This window comes from Adiantum capillus-veneris, chromosome 28 (genome assembly GCF_014529385.1).
Source record: "Adiantum capillus-veneris isolate H3 chromosome 28, ASM1452938v2, whole genome shotgun sequence".
NCBI classification, from domain to species: Eukaryota; Viridiplantae; Streptophyta; class Polypodiopsida; order Polypodiales; family Pteridaceae; genus Adiantum; species Adiantum capillus-veneris.
Genome location: NC_140958.1, coordinates 137,357,644 through 137,363,643, shown reverse-complemented (window position 1 = coordinate 137,363,643; position 6,000 = coordinate 137,357,644).

Genomic DNA, 6,000 nt, shown 5'->3' with positions numbered 1-6,000 from the left:
GACTCATTTCTCCAACATTGTCTGCCCCCCCTTGATGATCAAAATTTGTAGCTTCTTGAACTTCACTATCATCCATGTTGTCTACGTTATCGTTGTCTTCATTTCCATCAACATCCTCTCTACTGCTTTGTTGCTCATCGATGTCAAGATTGTTAAGGTCTTCTTTTTCTTTATCATCCAGCTCCACTGTTTGTCTAGCAAGTGATGCTTGACTTGCACCACACAAGTCCTGCAAGGACGGATTTCTCTCCAAAAGACTAGAGCATCGAGATTCTAACTCCATTGCTTCAAAATCATCTTTACATAGAGCAATTGCCCTTCTCTTCTTCGACAAGCTTTGCTCCAACACAACTCCATCGCAAAAAATTTCCAACACATAGCTTTGCTCAGGACAAAACCCTGTGATAAGGCCATCAATGAAGTTTCTATCAATAAATTCATGATCCTTGCCACGAGATCCCGAGAAAAAGACTCTTTTTGTATGAGCTTTGTCAATAGCCTCAAATCTATCAACCTTGCTAACAAAAAGAGCAACCATTGCAGAGTCCACAGTTCCATCTATCCATGAGTCATCTCTTGTTGCTTGGATATTTCCATATTCAATATGGACCTTAGTTGAATAGCTAGAAACCCCTTCAACAAGCATTCCGATATTGATGAAATCAATGAAACACACTAGCACATATTCGTATTGTGCATTCAATGTGTTTAGATTGAGTGCCAAATTTGCAAAAAAATCTATAGAGAACTTTTCTTTAGTACCATGAAGATCCAAGACAACCAATTGAAATGGTACATGCTCTGTATTGCAAAAGTCTTTGATCTTCCCCATATCAAAGCCCACTCCCTTGATTCTCCATGGAATAGACTCATCTAGAGATATTATGCCCATATTAGCTCTATAAAGATGATTGAGGAGAGTTATTACACTTTTTGGAAGTGAGGGTGGAGTCTTCTTTGCTCTGTTGAGGGAGTCCTTGACATAGTACTGGTTATAGCTCCTCATTTGATTGTACTCATGCTCTCCTAGCTTGTACTTCTCACAAACTTGCTCCGAAGATAAATTTTCCCTCGTCAAATCAAAGAAGAATGATATTATTGCTTCTTTGAACACTCGATTTGTTTTTAGCTTCCAAGCCATCTCATCCATGTCCATTCTATGAGGGGTATGCTTGCTCTTCTTTAGTAATATGGTTTTGTCCAGGATTGCATTCTGTAGTTCAAGAACTTCTTTATTCTCGAGGCCTAAAATGCACCTGAACAATGTAGGTGCCAGTGTTGCTGTGCCAGGTGCTTGTCGAATCTGACCACCCTTCATAGTTAGAAATTTAGGATTTTTGTTGGAACCTTTGTCAATTGTTTCTCCCTTTGTATTTGGTAGCAAGCCTTGAGCATATTGTCTCATGATCTTGACCCAATTCTTCCATATCTTCTCATCACATAGAAGCAAATGCAAGTCGGTCTTGACAAATCCCTTTTGAAGTGTGTGCTCTGTTGTCTCAACAAAGGTCTGCAAAATTGAAAATTCCAACATCAATATTGACAAGTCTCTAACTTGTGGGATTGAGACGTATACTTAATAAGTTCAAGCCTATCTAGATTGAATTGTTTCTTTATATGCTCACATACATCTATGCAAAGTCCAAAATACATGGGTATATGTAAGTGGGGCTCAAACTTAAGTTCGAGCCTCGCTTAACCTCATATGCAAGTGACACTAAATCTTAAGTTAAAACCTGAATTTAAGTTCTAAATGAGCACATGGAGGTCTTGCTTGAGCCTATGATAGACTCTAGTTTACAAATAGATATTGATTAAAAAGACTCACATCCATTTTTTCAAAGAATCAAACAAGTACCTTCCAAGCCTCAAAGTCCTTCTTGGTTTGGTTGACACCAGGTGGTGGCTTAGAAGGACAACCATTTGCATGCCATTGTGCTCGTGTTTGCATAAGTTGGTCAAGAAATGGCTCCTTTTGCATTGACATTGCAACAGATAGATTCGCATCTTTGGAGATTTCACGAGAGATCTTTGGTGGGCAATTGAGAATAATCTTTGATCGTCTATATTTGAATTGTTGACGCAATTGAAGGGTAACCTTTGCACCTTGCAAACGTTTTGCAGCACTAATGGAGTGTTGTCCAGAGATGATCCAGTAATCAACATTGCGAACATCCTCTTTGGCAAGTTTGTCAAGAGGATGTTTTTTGGAAGGATCACAAGGCATCAAAATTGCTAGTATCTCCTCTTGCTTTGGTTCTTGAATGAAGTCTAAAGTCAAAATCCTGACCCAATCTAGATTTAATCTTCTGTACACATAGTTTGATGGAGCAGGAAAACACCTTGTCACGTCAATGCTAAAGACTTCATTGATCCCAAAAGGATAGAATCCCTTCTTGATTTCTAAAGAGGTCAGTTACTTGTTATCTTCGGATCGAGTTTCCATGTCCATCAACTCCTCTTTAGAAACCTCTTTTTCTTCTGCACTCTTTTTCATCTTCCTCTTTGCTAGTTTTTGTCGATCTTCCTCAAGAGTAGAATCATCCTTTGCCTTTCTTTTTCTTCTGAGTCCTTGTGCATCTTGCCCTTGTGAACCTTCTTGCTCCTCTAAATTAATGGTGGAAGTGATCTTCTCTACATGTGTTGAAGCGCTTGCACGGGCACCTCTTGATGCTGCAAGTGCACTCCTAACTATGGCTTTCCCTGTCTTCTCCACAACTTTCTTAGGTAGTGCCCCTATTGGTTTCTTTGCAGGTACAATCTTCTTTGGTAAGCTCAAGACTCGCTTTGCATGTTTCACTGCCTTCACTAGGTCTTCCACACAGTCCACACCCGAGTCTTCTTGATTAGTGAAGCTTGAGATCTTCAATCCTAATTTTACAATAGAATTTTATTTTCCTAGTTTGCTACCATTCATGTCTACTACATGAAAAGTGCCCAATGATAAGCAAAACTTGTTTGCCTTTGTGGTCTCTCCAATAGGTAGCACATTACATGCACAGCATGGCATTGTTGTTGCATCCACATCATCTTTGACACCCACAACAATCTCCATGTCTCCATATTTCATATCACCTTGTGACAAATATAGATGGATGTCACCTTTTTAGTTTGCATCTGTATCGTAGGTATCCACAAACCACTTCACTCCTTCTTCTTTTGTTAACTCAAAGGTCTTGTCAACCTTTATTCTTGGAGCAGTAGTTTTGGCGTGAGTGGACATTCCAAGAACATCGAGTGTGAAGACTTGTGCACCCTGCACCCTGCTCTGGTATACTTGGTACATTGGAAGCCTCCATTCCTGAAACAACCAAAAAGAACAATGTTAGAACCTAAACAATGAGCATATGTTTAAGTTAAATAGTACATTTAAAAAAAAACACTAGCATGTGTAGGCGAGGCTCGAACTTAAGTTTGAGCCAAAAGATGTTGTTTTGTACCCTTGCTAGCCACAAGGATGTCATGAGATTAGTCTTGCAAGTTAGTGCTACATTAAATTTGAGCCTAAAAGTGAAACTCTATGATTTTTCTAGCTAGAAGGATGTCGTGAGGCTAGGCATGCACCCCAGTGCTACATTAGCATATGGAGAGGAAGCTCAAACTTAAGTTTGAGCCTAAAAGTGATTTTTTATTCCCTGATGCACTTGAGGCTCGAACTTAAGATCGAGCCTAAAGGTGCTATTCTATGCCCTTGATAGCCACAAATATGTCATCAAGCTAGCCTTCCATGCTAGTGCTACACTCAAATATGCAAGTGGGGATCAAACTTAAGTTTGAGCCTCTTGTCATTGGTAACCAAAAGGATGCCATGAGGCTAGAATTAAGTTCAATCCTACGTGTTTTTCTATTCTTGCATGAATCCTAAAAGGACTTAGTGAATCTATATTTTCATGATAGTGCTATACTAACATATCTAGGTGAGGCTCAAACTTAAGCTCTTGCCTCTTGCCTTTGGTAGCCACAAGGATGTCCCTCGGCTAGCCTTACACCCTAGTGCTACAATAGCATATGCAAATAAGGCTAGCCACAAGGATTTCATGAGGCAAGCCTTGCATCCTAGTGCTAAAGAATATGCACTTGAGGCTCGAACTTAAGATCGAGCCTAAATGTGTTCTTCTATGTCCTTGGTAGCAACAAGCCCTACTTGCTGGTGCTACTCTAGTATATGCAAGTGAGGATGGAACTTAAGTTTGAGCCTACTGGCATTGGTAGCCACACAGATGTCATGAGGCTAACCTTACGCCCTAGTGCTAAAGTAACATATATAGATGATTCTCAAACTTAAGTTCAAGGCAGACTTGCTATATTAGCATATGTAGGCAAGGTTCGAACTTAAGCTCGAGCCTCTTTTCCTAAGTAGCCACAAGGATGTCATTAAGCCAGACTTTCTACAATAGCATATGTAGGCAAGGTTCGAACTTAAGTTAGACTTGCTATGTTAGCGTAAGTAGGAAAGGTTCAAACTTAAGTTTGAGCCTCTTTCCCTAAGTAGCCACAAGGATGTCATTAAGATAGCCTACAATAGCATATGCAGGCAAGGTTCAAACTTAAATTTGAGCCGCTTTCCCTAAGTATTCACAAGGATGTCATTAGGTTAGACTTGCTATACTAGCATATGTAGGCGAGGTTCGAACTTAAGTTCGAGCCTCTTTCCCTAAGTAGCCACAAGGATATCCCTCGGCTATCCTTACACATTGGTGCTACAATATCATATGCAATTGATGCTTAAAATTAAGTTTGAACCTAAAGGTGTTGTTCTGTTCCCTTGGTATCCACAAGGATGTCATGAAGCTAGACTTTCATGCTAATGCTATACTAGCATATGTAGGCAAGGCTCAAACTTAAGTTCGAGCCTCTTTCCTTTAGTAGACACAAGGATTTCATGAGGAAAGCCTTGCATCCTAGTGCTACACTAGCATATGAAAATGAGGCTTGAACTTAAGGTGCTATTCTATACCCATGGTAGCCACAAGGATGGCATTAGGCTTGCATTCTAGTGCTACACTAGCCTATGCAAGTGAGGATCAAACTTAATTTCGAGCCTCTTGGAATTAGTATCTCTAAAGGATGAGTCCAGACATACTCCCTAGTGCTACAATAGCTTATACAATTGAGGCTCGAACTTAAGCTTGAGCCTCAAAGTGTTTTTCTTTTCCTTTGGTATCCACATGGATGTCATGAAGCTATACATGCATCGTAGTGCTATACTGACATTTGTAGGCAAGGTCTACACTTAAGTGCAAGCTTTTTCCCATTATTTTCCACAAGGATTCTATTCTATGACCTTAGTAGCTATAAGGATTTCACAAGGCTAACCTTTCCCCCTAGCGCTACAGTATGAAATACTCAAACTTTAGCTTGAGTGTAAAGATATTTTTCCATGTCCTTGATAGCCACAAAGATGTCATGAGGCTGTGCCCTTGCATAGTAGGGCTACACAGCAAGCAAGGCTTTTTCCATTGGTAGCTACAAGGATGTTAGGAGGCAAGCCTTGCATCCTAGTTCTAAAGAATATGCACTTGAGGCTCGAACTTAAGATCGAGCCTAAAGGTGTTCTTCTATGCCCCGTGTAGCAACAAGCCCTGCATGATGGTGCTACTCTACTATATGCAAGTGAGGATCGAACTTACGTTTGAGCCTACTGGCATTGGTAGCCACACAGATGTCATGAGGCTAACCGTACACTCTAGTACTAAAGTAACATATACAGTTGAGGCTCAAACTTAAGTTCAAGGCAGACGTGCTATATTAGCATATGTAGGCAAGGTTCGAACTTAAGCTCGAGCCTCTTTCCCTAAGTAGCCACAAGGATGCCATTAAGCCAGACTTGCTACAATAGCATATGTAGGCGAGTTTCAAACTAAAATTTGAGCCTCTTTCCCTAGAGCTATTATGCTCTAGCCCCAGTTAACACTACAAGAGGTTGTGTGCTCTTGTGACGCTGTTAGCGACGAAAATACACTGGGTTTTTATAACCCCCGGCGTCGCTAATAGCGTCGC